Here is a 16,138-nt window from a genome sequence, read left to right on the forward strand (position 1 = left end):
GTAGTGCCTTCAAAACGATCTAAATTAATTTGGAACTTTGCTTCCTAATAAAAATAATCTTGACTTTTAGTGACAATGAAACATCACTAATGTCCCAATGTGAACAGCAGACTCAATCAATTCTACATTTCTTACAGATACCATGTGAACATCTAAGCCAAATCTTGGAAGTTTGAAATGGAAGTAGGAGTAGATCCAATAGTTAAATACACGCATTGATGATATATACACGCATATATTTGTATGCATACATATATATGTATATATACGTATCTATGTATATCTGGGATATACATAAACACACCCCTGCTTTACATAAAAATATTATATATCTCAATTTTTAAGCCATAACAAAACTGGTTAAAATAGAAGAGAAGTTCACATGCATCACATCTAATTTTACACATGGAGGCTGACAACCCCCACCAGTTCTATTTGAACATATTTTACTTTGATGCAAAGACTTACACAATAACAGACATGATGATCCACGTTGTTCTAAATATGAAAGTAAATACAAGTTTTCCGGCATCCAGCTTTCATCTAAGTAGCAAGACATAAACTGTAGAAAGCTGAAACAATTTAATACAACAGCTACAAAAATTGAATAAAACAGCTTTCAAAAATTTTGTTTCTCTGCCATGTAAGACACACAACCTCAAAACATTTTCTCTTCATTGGCTTTTTTTTATGCTGAAGACAGATTTCAGCTTCTTAAGGCAAATGCACTTCTGATTTATTATTCATTGAATTTAATTTAATGCATAATAGAAAAAAAGTGATTATCAGAGGACAATACTGCAGACTGAGAGCTTGCTGGCCTGCTGTGTGTGCCCTTCAACAGTGTGGAAACACATTGCCCTTTTCCCCTTTCCATAAAATGGAAATGCTTTATCTACACTTATACCATGGGAGTCAAGTTTTAATCAAATGCTGTTTTCTTACAAAATCACAAGTGTCCAGAACAGAATTAAAGAATTATAACTAGTATCCATCAAGTTCTCTCAGGGCTACAGTCTAGAATACTGTACCCAATTTTGGATATCTCATGCAGGAAAGGCATCAACAAAGTGCAGTGAGTTCAGTGGAGGGGCATCAAGATGGTCAGAAGCTCCTGCTCTGGGAGGAAAGGCTGGGAGAGTTGGCCTTCTTCAGCCTGGAGAAACAACAGCTTCAGGGTGACCTACCAGCAGCCTCCTGCTGCAAGAAGGTAATCAAGAAGGCTCTTCACAGTGGTGCATGACAGAAGGACAAGAGACAGCAGGCATAAATTGAAACACAAAAGCTTCAGACTGCCTGTAGAAGAAGATCTTTCACCTTGAAGATACGAAGTTATATCACAAGGATGGTAAAGCACTGGAACAGGCTGCTCAGAGAGGTTGTGCAGTCTCCATCCTTGGAGGTTTTCAACACCAGAGTGGGGAAAGACCTGAGCAACCTGGTCTGACCTCATCACCGACCCTGCTTTGAGCAGGAGGTTGCATTAGAGACCTCCTGAGGTCTCACCCAAACCAAATTGTCCTACAGTCATAAGGCTGGGTATAGTTCCTGTTTCTACCAAAAAGCCAAAAAAACTCAACCAAAACCCAAAACAACCAAAACCCAAAATAGTTTCGCAGAACAGATCTTGCTAATAGAATAATGTAAAAACTCCACATCATTTATGAAATAAAAACTCAAATTGGCATTAAACCCTGGTTTCTTCCTTCAACCTTTAGTAACACCATTCATTAACTTCTTCACCAAATAGTTAAATTCAAAGTTCACTTACATTCTACTAATAAATATTCCATGAAAGAAGAGAATTCATGAACCTGGGCTCCTGTCATTATGTGCTTTTTATCTAAAAGGATACATGTTCAAACCAAAGCCTTTCCTGTAGTTAAGGACATTCAAAACACGCATGGGTCTGTTTCAGTCCCCCTCTAGCCGTACCCATGTCCTCCACTGCTTCACAACACTGTTGAGATATTGACTGTAATCCTACAAACCTCATCCCCTTCAGACACCAGGCTAAATAATAAACAAGGATGTCAGCATCACATTTGCTGAAGTACCGTTTAATATAAAGAAGCCACAATTCCCACAGCTCACACCTATTCTTGTGGGTTGGCTGTTTGTGTTTGCTGGCATATATATTAATAAAAGTTCCTTAATTAGTAACAAACTGCTCCAGCCTATATTGCGGTTAATTCTGAAATGCTTCAAACTCTACTCATATACAGATTAAGCCAAAAATAAAAAATTACAGCAACAAAGTTACTTCCTTTGGTCTGGGTAATTCTTGCTGTTCTAAAGGAGTTCCTCCTTCCCCAGTCTCACCCATCTCACTGTGTTGAAAAAAATATGATGCATCTCCTCCAAATTTAAATGCACTTGTAAAATATTTTTCCCTATCAAATCTGAAGTATGAAGTGGACTACAGTACACCTGAAAGGCACATAACATCAAGCTTTTGCTTGAGAGAAGACCAGTAATACAAGACCATCTTGCCTAGAGCAACAAGTGTAAATTAATGGAGTCTATCAGACCAATTTTTCAGAGCTTTGAGTTCTACAGCTACTGGTTACTTTCCTTTCCAAAGAGGCCCAGCACCTACACTACTGATTTACTGACACATACGAAAGCCACGACGTTAGCATCAGTTCATAGAACGTTACCATAAGTCACACACAAATCCCTACAAACCCAGAGCCAAATTTACACTCCGCAACTAAAACCGACAGAAGGCCCATTAACAGGGGACAGCAGGAGCCATTCCTAACAGAACTTCATCCTCCCTCTTCCTGAGCCTTTCTTCCCTCCTGCCCGCAGTGCAGACCTCAGAGCCGCGGGCACAAAGCCTGGCCCTGCAGCACACCTGCGCAGGAAGCGTGCAGGAAGCGCGCCATACCTGCACGTACCGCACATGCACAGGACCGATTCCTACCAGTTAGAGAAAAAAACCCAACACATTATAGCTGGCACTGCCATTAAACAAAACTTCAAAGAGTACAGAAAGAGGTTATTTGCACTGTCAAAGACTAGTTTCTCTTAAAAAAAATAAAAATTAAATCATAGTCATCAATACATTATTGGGAGTTACCATGTATTAATCATACTCTTTCGTACCTCATATAAAATGGTTCTGAGGCCAAAGGCAATAAAACTTTACAGAAAAGTTATTTACCCAAATGTTTCCATCATACAAATTACCCACTGTGTAGTGAGTGACTCACTATGATTCATAACCTAAAACTAGTTCCAGATTAAAATTTTGGGATTTTAACTGTAAAACAGACATCTGAGAGTCTCTTTTTAGATCATGCACAGAATTTATAAATTATCCAGAGATGCCTTTTTTAATTCATCAAAAAGCTCTTCAGCATTAAAAAAAAAAAATAATAAAATTATACCTATTTTATAGTTGTGTCAGTTGCGCTCAAAGAAATGTAACTTAGAGCCAACTCATCCTTACGGAGATGTAGAAATACTCAGTGGCCCCAAGTCAGACAAGCAGAGAAACTCTCATGACATTTCCAAACAATCAAAGAAATTTGCTGTAGAATTGAATTTTAGAATTGCTCTTCGGCATCTATAGAATGCAAAATGCTAAAATATACATAACACTACTAGATAAGTTTTATACAACCAAACAAAAGAAAACAACATTAAGATTTTAAGAATGTCAACATTGTATTAAACAGTTACGATCTCTAAACTTTTCTGCTTTTAAAACTCATTATTTTACTCAATGCAGATACCCAAGAAAATTGTTTTGAAAGTGAACTATTTTGGTATGTGTAATGCCAGAATTTCCTTTACAAAACATAAACCAATGAACTAATTCTGCAGAAAGAAGGTAATTTTTTTCAGTCATCTACTATATCCTCTCCAATCTTGAAAATCACCACCAAGTAATCAAAGCATGTCAAGTCACGATATAACCTACAGCAATGGGTTAATAGCAATTTACATTATTGGCATAAATTATGCTGAGTTTAGTCTATTGAATGTCTAAGTACGTGAACCAAACATAAATCAAATTTAAGGAAACTCTCACATAATCACATTCTGCATTTAATTTCTTGAACCAACACACCACACTATCAGAAGGTAAAAATTAGAAAATAAAATATTAAAATAAAATAGTGAGAAGAGTGGCACTGAAAACAACCCAGCCACAGAAGAAAAATTTGCATTTTCTTAGTGTCACTAAGTAGACACATTAACAGTGCCCAAACAGCCAGCTCAGAAAAAGCCCACAGTAGACACAGGTGATGATAATATGAAGATATAGTCAGTAAGGAAAATAGCACAAGGAATGTAGAAAGACAGACATTTTCACTCTTTCAGTCTCAAAAATAGCTTTAGCTAGCAAACACATTTTTAAAACTACTTTGTTGGTTTTCTGTGAAGTGGTTCAGAGCTTTCGTTTATATCGGCAAACATCAATATCCATTATTGGATAGCATGCAGTCATTTGGGGATAGCACGCATCTTCAGCTCTGAATTAGACTGTGCGAAACCACATTATCCCATTGGAAAAGATGAAAACTTTTTCCTTAAACACATGAAGAGTGCTATTATTTTTCAATGTAACTGGAAGGAAGCAACTACTACCTTTCACAATGAGCCTGGAAGTCAACAGCCAAAATATCAACAGTCAAAACAGATTAAATCAAGCTCCTTAACTTTGGTTCAGGGAGCAAGGCTGCAGCAAAACTCAGCCAAGGACAGCTCTTAGTACATCACTATATATAGTGGAGCTATCAGCTACATTCCTCCTGTACCACTTGAGCAGCATGTTACAGCTGCTTTCTCTGGTTCTCGTCCTGTAGCTCCACCGTACTGAAGCCCCCACCAGAGCACTCCGTTCTCACCAACGTGAAGCCAGTGCAGATAACGCCTCCAAGAGCACAACAGCACTGCTCTGCTGCTGCTTTATCGCCAGGCCTTTCACAGCCCATGTGGCTCCATCAAAGAGCTCACATAGCTGAATATCAGAGAAATAAGCCCTTAAATAAAACCTCAGCCAGAGGATCTACAGTATTACCCGCCTCTCACCTTTGTAATGCAAAGTCTAGTTCTCCACCATCTCCCTGAACTGGCCAGGGAGCTGTGAGGACATTCCTGTGCTGGTCCTTTCTGACCTCAAACCACCACCGCTGTTCGCCACCAGAGCGGAACACAAGCACCACTCGGGGAGCGTTCCAGTTTGCATGTCTCACCGCTCGGCTGGCTTTCTTCAGTCAGCCGAGGCACAGGGAAGGGCAACACTGAAGCGAGAGAATCTGGCAGCAGGCAAGCTCTCACGTTGCTGACGAGGCCTGGGGTGAGGACAGGGAGCACTGGCAGGATTAGAGATTGAAAGAAATTCCAAAAACTTTGTCAGATCCTGCATTAACTCCTTTCCATGCTGAGCAAGTCTCTACCAAGCATGTGACTGAAACTTGGCAGCTATGAAGGTGAAGTAACTTCACATGAAATAATATTTGTTCTTTTGGTAATTATTTAACAATACATAAAATGACAAAATGCCTTCAAAAAATGTTCATCTTCCACTTACAGAAAACTTTGTAATCTCTTGAAAATACAGGTGTTAAATAGTCCTTCACTATTCAGAGAATTAAAAGTTTTTTCCCCTTCAGATGCAGCAAGATCAAAAATAAAGTGCTCCAAAGCACAGGAGTGAGCAGAGACAGATCACGAGCTGGACACTTCAGATAAATTCAGAACAGCATTACAGTAAAGATGGTTTTATTCAATGCTAACTTTTAAAATGCAAAAAACCCCAAATGCAACGTGTTGAATATTGTACATTTGATCAAGAGGAATACAGCAGCACAGTACCTTTTCGTGCTTTTAGTGCCTCAGTTGCATTTAAATTTACTAATTATAGAAAATGCACAACGTTTTAAAAAATGCTTAAACGAATGTATAATCTAGCAATTTAATTATTTGCAAAAGAAGATTCAGTTGTTTTGGGGGTTTTTTTGGTGTGTTTGTTTTGGTTGTGGTTTACATATTGACTATTCTGTACAAGTAAACCACCACCAGACATCAACATTGCAAGGATTTTCTGAAGAACTCTGGGGATCTTCCTCTCCTCTCCAAAACTACATTTGACATTACAGCAACCGAAACCAAAGCTACGATTTTTCCTACCTTCTTGAACAGTGTGCCACACTACATTAGAAATGTTTAGCTTTAATTTCATAAAATGTACTTAAGTTTATTTGCTTTTCATTTTGTACACTGTAAAATACGTAAACTCCTCTTTTCCAAGCATCCTATCCTGCTTTCCAAAGTAGTTACAAAGAGTAGAATAATTTGTCTACACAGCTGCTCACTTGGTCTCCATTCCTCCACATGAATTCGCTCCTGAAAAAGCTGCAGCTTACAGCAATAACCTCCACAAAAGGGCAAAAAGCTCCACCAGAGATATTGTTTGGAAGCTGGTTAGCTGTGACTGCTACATTCACCTTCTCTGGGACTTTAACTGATTACAGAAAGTCAAAACTTCCAACTAGGAAACAGCTCCTCTAAGAGAATAGCAAGTAACTGGATAAACCCTATAATATTTCCACCTGATGACTTCAGTTCTGCATGTAGATCCTTCATTTCAGATTAATTTCTATTTTAACTTCTCATAATCAGCTACTGAAATTAATCAAGGTCATGAATCATTACTCTGAACATTTGCTGCCCATACTTATTTAATTCTAATAAAGTGACCAGCAAGTGACACTTATTCCTAAAATGTAACTTAATAGACACTGCAATTACAGTATCTTCAAAAAATAATAAATCTGTAAGTAGCACAGAAAAGAGTAAGACTTCAGAATGACTGATTTTTGCTGAATAAGTCATCACTGACTCACAGAGTGATGCTGCTTCAAGGTTAAATTCATCAGGTTTGCATTATAAAGTTGAAACAATTTGAATTCATTGAGTGAGGACATTTCAGTTATTTTGCATACTTGGAAGTGTGTCGTTACAGAGAGATGAGGTTCTCCCACAAGAAAAAAGAAAGAAGTGTCTAAATTTGTAAAACTTGAAGTGCAGTAAGTTTTTTCTGCATCGTTAATAGATAAAAGAAGTTAATGGTTTTGGCTCTACTACATTGGGATTTGGGAGATCAGGATTTAGATCTTAGCTCTGAAGCAGATTTCTCATATGACCTTGTCGAGTAATCCTATTTTTGTAAAATCATCATTTCATTAACATTTAAGACTTTCAAAAGAGAGCAAAGGTGCCTTCCAATTTAGAGCCTAAACCTCATTTGCAGCTTTTGGAGTGCTACTGCAGTACACAAAAGCAAAAACTTCCAATGTTTTTCACAGTAGAAAGGACTACCTCAACCTTCCCAAAGAATTCCAGCAAACCTGGGAAGCAAGAACAGGCTGAGAATTTCTGGATCTAGCTAAACAAGATACATTGCTGTCTTCCAAGTTTAATTGTTGGCAGATTTACGGAAAATCTCTTCCAATGCACAGAAGTTTGTTCTTTAAAATATTTATATCCACCATAAAATAATCTTTATTCTGAAGACAACACTTTGGCTACATCGATTATTCTTTTCGCTTAGAGTACTAAGTGTAGGGATGTGGGAAGAAGAAAGTTGCCTTTTTTACTAGCGTACTTTTTCACAGCTGTGAGGTAACACACTGTAAAACAGCATACAATTCCATACAAAGATAATAAAACCTAATCCATTACGATACCCAGAAAGCAAGTTTAGCAAAATTATTCGATAAGATTAAATTGCCAATGCAATTCTTCAAAACTGAACCAATCAGCACCATCTGAAAACTTGCATCTCCAAATGTATGACTTATAAATAACTGCACTGCAACGTCAAGTTCAGCCTAACATGCCCTACAATACGTTTGCTCTTGTGGTATCACATACTGTCATCTTATCACTGTTCCTTGAAAACAATCTAAGAATCTAAATCTAAGGTATTGATGCTAATACAATAGATTAAATTCCAAAAGTGATGAGTGGCAATATTCATTCATTTCCAAGTACATAACTACATTGTAATGCAAACTACTGTCAAATCAGAATAAAAGGCGGGGAAACGCCCTGTTTCTGAATGAGAAGATGCTCTCTAGGAAAAATAAAATAAATTAATTCTTTTTACCTTGTATGACACAGACTTTGTTTTATATACACAGTATTCTGGGACTTTTGTGTTATATGCCATGACCTTAAGCGTTAATACCCTGGAGTTTAACTATTCTCAGACAGCTCACAAATTCTGCAAATACCATGTGCATATTCTACATTCTTCTGATGTGAACAGGTTGCAGAGTAAGACACTGTATTCTTAAGACATTAAGAAAAGGCAGCTCAAACTTTTCGGCACCTTGAAATGTCTGGTCTTACATACCTTACATACCTACCTGCCTGTTTTCATTCTCAAATATTTCTGAGGACATGAATGTAAATTTTACCCGCATGAGAACTAGAAAATAGAGTCGAAAGCTATTTCGTTGATACATAAGAAAATGACAATTGAGAATTATTGTGGTAAGGAAAAAAAAAAATCCACTAGAGTTCTACTTGGAAATAGTTACTATGTTTTAGGGACAAAAAGCAGAAGGTCTAAATATTTTTCTTTTAAATAACATGTAACTGTTATTTAATAATGTAATTGATTTAATAAATAATGTAATTGATTGAAGTTCCAACACTAATGTTTCTGATTAGTCACCATGCCCTACAGGGAAGGGCAACAAAAATAAGAAAGGGGAAAAAAAACAAACATAAAAACAAACAAAAAAATCTAAAACACTACCACACATTCCTATTTCCACAAAGAAACTGAACAGAACTTACTCCTTAACAGATATTTTACTGTCCATAACTTAAATCAAACTATTTCACTATTAGTTGTTATCAGTAATGGTGTTAAGTGTATTTCCCTTTAACTGAGGGAACCCAAAATCCACATCGGCAGAAGACACCCGAACTATCCAGCCGCAACAGCGGAGCCATGGTACAGCAGAGATCAGTCAGGTTCTCTGCTGTGAGTTGGGAGCCCACCTCCCTGCACTTTATATTGAAGTGTCATTGGAGGAAAACAAAACAAAACAAACCAACCTTGACAGCAGGATCAAGAATCATGTTATGTTTCTTAATAGCCTTCCCCAAAAAGTTATCTGAGGGAATAAAAAAGGACGGGTGTACTATTTTTACTAAGTGGTCTTACCCAACCCAAAATCGCAAATGTAAGGAGCGTGGTCCCATTTTAAAGATATTTCCTGCTACAGGTAACAGCAGATTCTTAAAAGGAGAGGGAAAAAAAATAATCCATATACATGACATGTAACACCAACTATTTTTGGAAGCAATGAACCTTCATCTAATGCCAAGTGGCGTGTATGAAGGACACGTGCAAGGTGCCACTTTTCTAACTGCTTGCCAACAGAAGAGAAAAAAACTTAAAGATTTCTTTCATTAAATTATTAATTCATTAAAAATGAATTCAATGCAGTTGCCATTGAGGAAGAAAAAAGGGTTCATAAGAGTTCTGATTCTATTACAGAAAAATTATCATTAGAGCTCAGAAACCAACTAAAACCACCATATGAGGGACTGGACTAGCAAGAAATTGCATGTCCTTCAACAGGCAAGCTGCGTTGTAATACACACAGCCAAGGTCACTGGCTTTTCACAGGACGTCTTCCCCTTAGGCATACCAAATTCCAGCAACTAAAGAAAGTCACATAAGCACTACAGGGATTTTCCTTGCTTCCTAATCCTCTACAACCGAGATGTTCTCTTCTGTTCCTTGAGTTCCCAGCTGTTCCCTGGGGCTGGAAGTACAGGTAATTCCAGCTCTCCTAAGAAATATCCTGTCCTGTTCTTCACACAATAACTAATGTATAACCATATTATAACCATTTATGGTATATTCATATATAATTATACAACTTTTACAATCAAGATCACTATATATTCATAAGTTCACTAATCAAAACCAAAGTATTAACTGACCTATGAGATTCCAAGTAGAGCAGACTTTTTAAAATGCAGATATTCAGAATGCTGAATGTGGGGCATTCACAGCAGCAGCAGTTGTTTCTACAAATTAAATCTCAATGGTATCAATTAGCAGATTTCTCAGGAAATAATTAAAATTAGATTCTCAATTCAGTCTTCACAACACCGCCTCTACTGCAACCTCCGTAATACAATAGATTCTTAGAAAGCTTTTAATTTTCCATTTTCTCACAGCCTGTATTTACAGCATTATTTTGTAAATTAGAAGTTTCAGGCACTCCTATCTCCAAATGTTATAACAATGATGCACACGTATTGCTCCAGGCTCTCCCATCCCCAATCTCTCTAAACTATTCAACTCCAAGCAAGATTTTCACTTTACTTTCAGCCTAACCAGCCTGCCGTACCACTGTGGTCACTATAGAATTCCTGAATTAGAAGCAGACAGACAGACTGCAGAGACATATCTTATCTTCTGAAAAACAGCTGAAGTTCAAGATACATCCATCTCCATCTTTCTTAAGAATGTTTTCCACTAACTTTCCACACTCTTTATTCATGGAAAACTATCAGGCATCTGCAACAAGCTGGCACCAAAATGTACAGAGAGAAACATAAGGTAAGCCCTTGAGTTACAAAATAACATTGCTCTGGCACACTTTCTCTTTCTTACTCTGTTTTCTTCATCTCTACCTGGGGTACCATTTTAGATATCGAGCTGCTTTCATCCATAAACATTTTCTTGTTACTGAAAAATCAGAACGACCAAAGAGGGAAAATTGTACTACAACATCTCAGTATTTCCATTGTGGAGTTTCCAGGAATGAATTTGAACAGCTAACACTAATTAACAATGAATAAAATTTATTACAACTAAACCCATATAATTTACTAAATCATCCTCAAAAACCTGAATTATAGTAGGTAACACTTCCTGATCATAAATTAAGATTTACTACAATGCGGGCAGCAAAATACAGATTAAGGTAGAACTTGAAGGGTGCCGATTTTTCTTGGCTTGTGTATGCATTTGTCCATCTACTATCTACTATAGTTAAAGGTCTAATCACATTATTTTAATTGCCAAGAAGCAGATTTCCTACAGAGGACTAAGAAAGGAAGTAGGGTTACAGGCCCTTATCAGCCTTATCCAATGCGAAATACGATTATTTTACCAAAAAAAGCAAAGATCATATCATTTGCTGACCAAATCACAAAACAATTTGGCTTCATATTGCATATATTCAGCTTATTAAAAGACATTTTGTTTTGAAATGCTTCCATTTATTTTTCTTTAAATGACAAACCTCTGTGTGCATTCTCCTCTTCTCTGTATCCAAGACTAGAATAATCCATTATATTTCTGGACCAGTAGTCTGTATATTACTTGAATTAAAATGCCTGGAAATGACTTATCACACTAAAAACTCTCTTAATGTAAACTAATTATAACAGGCACTATTACTATAGTAGCAGAAGCAATTTAGGCAGTAAGAAAATAAAACACACGTGTACAAAACACAGTTTAAAAACAAAACAAAACAAACCCCAAAAAACCAACCAAACAAGAAAACCCAAAACCAAAACAAACAAAAAAACCCAAACAAGCAACCAAACAAAATAATGTTTAAATTATTAACCAGAAAGTGTATTGCCTTCATCAAGAAGTGATGCAGAATTTATGCAGTGACAGAAGCCGGGAGTTCCAAGGAACAGCAAGACTTTTACAACAGTGCAATAATAGCCTTTACATAGCTGAGACCTATCAATGGTACCCTCTGAAAGTGCAAACTAAAGCACTGATACTATTTAAACTACTTAATAGACAAACAGATCAGTAACAATGAAACCTGGAAAAACAGAGATGTCATTTACCTACTACAACATAAAAACTGATTAAAGGCATGCTTAAGTTACAAACATTTCAAATGGGACAACTCACATTTCTCAGTGTTTGCGGAATTAAGACCACCAAGCAGTATGTCTCCTTTTGTCAGCATGTAAAGGATTGTTATGAGCCTTTTTGTAAGAAGACCCCTTAAGAATCAATACTCGTGGGATGAGTTAAAACATAGAGAGGTAATCTTAGAAAGTCTAAATTTACTTATAAAACAGATAGAAAACAATGATATTTAAAGCTTACAATGTACTGAAAAAATACTTCAGTGCTCTTACCGTAATGTATTCAACCTCAATTTTAAATGGTGTTTTTCAAGTAAGAATATGTTCTAAACTATTGTGATCACAAAGTTATGAGCCAGAAGCAAACAGAAAAATACTTTGAACATCTTTAGTTCACTTATTCCTTGGTAAATGAAAATGAAACCTGTCAGGGACAGAATGACAATTTGGATCCAAGAGACTTCATCACCTCTGAGAAAGATCTGACCAAATTTGGTCAAATTCACAGTTATGGAGAAAATTTCTTTGCATAGTCTCAACAGAGTTTTCCTCCACAAACACAGAAGTCCTTCAGCTCTCCAATTGTTCCAGTCAGAGTCTGCAGAAAGTACGGCAAATGAGGTTTCCTGAACTACTAACGTGGCCAAAACCAAAAATTAAAATTATTCTCTTTTGCTGTTGCTTTTCACTAAGAACAAAATTAAAACAAATATATATATATTTATTGATACATGTACATACACACACAAACGTGTGTATGTGTGTGCGCACATGTGCATACTTGAGGTTTTCATTTTGAGGCTCTAGACACATCACAAGTTAGGCAGATTTCACAAAGATTAAAATTCTTAAAATTCACAAAGTTGATCTTTTGCATATTTAGGAACAGCATGTAGGTTTTGATTATAATGTGCTCATGTAATTAATTATAATGCCTTCGGAATAAAGATATCAAAGCCCACAAGTCTAAGCAGCACTATAAAGGATGAAATGAAGCCATCAAAATTCCAGAAAAACCTTCAATTCAGCTTATTATCAGAAAGGTGATATATCAGTAAGCCACCATAGGTTAATTCTGTTTACCAGTGGTAAGAAGAACATGAACTCAGGCAGACAGGTTAACACACCATAATGATCTTAAGGAATTCTTATTCCATGAGCATTTCAAGAGATCTTGAACTAAACCGCTGACAATATATCATACGCATTTAAAGCAAAGCTAAATTTAAAATATTTTTCCTAAACAACTCTCAAAACTTAAGAAAGTATCTTAGATTTGAAGAAAAACAGGTATGTGGTAACAAGGACACATATAACTGGATTGTACTGTTGTGTACAGTGTTTTGAAACAGTCACACACTTTCTATCTTATGCACACTAGTCACACACTACTATCTAATGCAAATCACAACTTACAAACACCCTCATACCTTGTAAATCTCAATTCTCTTGTCATTCTTAAAATCATGGAACTGATAGGGGTAAAAACACTGTGGAGACTGTAAAATCAAGAATACAGAACTTCCCCTAATAAGTGTATAACTTCCACTGTTGAGAAATGGGATTCAAAACAACTTTTCAGGGTCTGAAAAGCAAGTATAACTCTAAGCTGACTTTTCCAAGACAGTCTTCCAGACAGTAAATACAACATCATATAGAGAAACTGTACAAGCATGCCCATAAGACGCATCTTCCAGGATGAAACACATACACACCGCTGCTGTAAAAAGGAAGAGAGTTAGGGAACAATTCAATATAGACGATTTGCAGGGTACTACGCATTCTAACCAACTGCATCAGCTAACAGCTCCTGTCAATTTGGCCCTTCTCATCAGAGCAGGGCAAGAAAAAGCAATTAGCAGTGATATTTCACATGGCTCTTAAAAAGAGCCTTCTGAAAGGAAGTCACCTAGACAGTATTTCTTTGTACAAAAACATCAGGCTAAAAAAAAAAAAAGATGTTTTGAAAGCCCAGTAAAGAAATAGTATTTCATCCTGAAATCCTTTCTGAAACATTGTAAATGTTCATAATGGAGCTCTCAGTAGCAATTACTCACTTTGAAGCTGTCACTCAACTGTCACCATGACAACAACAAAAACCTTTTCACGCCTAGAGAAGACAATAGGAATTTTAATTACTGCCATTCATTCTGCTGACAGTTTGAGCGAAACAAAATTCTACTCTCTAAAAAAATACAAATACCAATTTGAGATTTCAAGAATAATACTGGTTTTTTTTCCCCTTGAACATCTTGCTCTTTATAATGTTTTTCCCCACATATAGATTTCACATTTGCTATTTACCAAATACTTTGGTGAATATGAATTTTAGGACGTCTGACAGAATTCTTTTCATGTCAATGCAGAGTGAGTTTTGTAAGTCACCTCAGTAGGAAATCTCAAATGCTTATCATCACAGATCAGTTAAGTGCAAAAGACTGGAGGCAAAGCTGTGGGCAAAGCATCTCATGTCTTTTTCAATTGCTCCCAACAGCATGCAAGATTTTAGTCTTGGGGAAAAATTAAGACAATTCTTCTAAGTGCTCTTTTGAAAAAAAAAAAAAAAAAGAAAAAAGAAAAAGAAAACCATCATGTTTTGGATCCTGCAGATTCTTAAACATAAACCCCTGACTTGACAGAGCTATTCATTAGTCACAGCGTGCATAAACAATCCTAGAGATTAGAAAATATTTTCAGTTCCCTGATAAAAATACACAAGGGGCTAAAAAGAGGAGCACTTGGTGGTAATTTTTCCCCATGCTACCACAAAACACAAACTGCAGGAATTATTTCACATAACCACATAGCAATGTTTTTCTCTAACAAGCTGGCAAATGGATACACCTTGATAATATCATGATTTGCCTGTTTATATGGTATACTCTATCGTCAGACAATATTATTCAAAGTGCATTTGGAATATGATGCTAGATCACAGAACAAAGGAAAAAAATTTTAAAGTTTACTCTTGGCCTAAATCCACCATGACATGTCCTATCAGGAAATATAAAAAAACCCCAAGAAACTCGTATGATGCTAGAATGCATAAATGAAGATAAAAATGCAGAATGGCAGAAAAACTAGCATTTACACAGGTTTCAGACAAATCACTTTGCCTAGAAATTTTATAACATACAAATAAGGGATATGAAGCAACTGGAAATGTAGTTCGATTACTCAGGCAAAAAAAATTATTTTTTCTTCTGATATTAAGGGCATCTGTTTACACCACAAGAAAAACAACAAAAAAACCCCCAAAAAACACAACTAGACCACCAGGCATGTAAATTTAGATTATTCAAATAAATTAATACAGAATATATGCTATCCTAATCAGTAAAGTGTTAGGATTCTGCCTCCCATGGTTTTTTTTATCCTGCATACCTATTTGAAGTAACAGTTGCATTCACACAGACTGTTAAGTATTCACAGATGCCAAAACGCCATTCTATTATACACCGATATGTACATTTATAGAGACAGAAATGTGTGTAATCTTCACAGAATATGTGAATAGGTGACACTTTTAATCCCTTGCTTGAACAAATGAAACAAGTAAACAACAACAGTTGTTTACAAAAAAACCAACAAAAACATGAAGAGTAAGGCACAAGGAATGAGAATGAATTCAAATTCTCTGGAACATGAAGCCCAGATGAACGTTTTAAGCACAGGCTACAGCCAATGTGATGAACTGCAATCCAAAGACCAAAACAAAGCAACAGAAAAAAAGCAAAAAGGAAACAAATAAAAGTTACTAATTCTGATATTACACTATGTCCTAAATAGGAAATATGTATTCAATCTAGAAAAGCACTTCTGGTGGAAGAGTTCTAAAGCAAATATTCAAGAAAGACACTTGGAAAGCACCAACACTGAAAGTTTCAAGCTCAATGGGGAGAACAAAAACACCTCTTCGATACAGTCAGAAAGAGTAAGTTCTTACAGATCAGCAAGACTTCCACATCAATGAGAAGACAGTGTTACATGGAGAATCATGAATTAATTACTGATCTCTTGGAAGTAAAAGAGATGACTGGAGACTCAAAATTTTGGGAGGAAGCATGAAATTGAGCCTTTGAGGAATTAAAGTCTGAACCAAACATACAGTTTCACTCATACCACGAATACTTAGCAAGCCTGACCAAAAGTATTGAAATCGCACCACTGAAGCAAGGTACTTCACAACTATTGCAGCAGCCTCAAATCTATCTTGAGATAACATCGCAAGAACTTTTTTGCA

General features: G+C 36.3%; 1 protein-coding gene across 10 annotated transcripts in view; it reads right to left on the reverse strand.

Annotated features, from left to right (window-relative positions):
• PLEKHA7 (pleckstrin homology domain containing A7) overlaps positions 1–16,138 on the reverse strand; it is a 167,845-nt gene that overhangs the window by 78,826 nt on the left and 72,881 nt on the right. The window lies entirely within an intron of this gene.

The sequence above is a fragment of the Rissa tridactyla genome, chromosome 4, assembly GCF_028500815.1.
Source record: "Rissa tridactyla isolate bRisTri1 chromosome 4, bRisTri1.patW.cur.20221130, whole genome shotgun sequence".
Taxonomy (NCBI): Eukaryota; Metazoa; Chordata; class Aves; order Charadriiformes; family Laridae; genus Rissa; species Rissa tridactyla.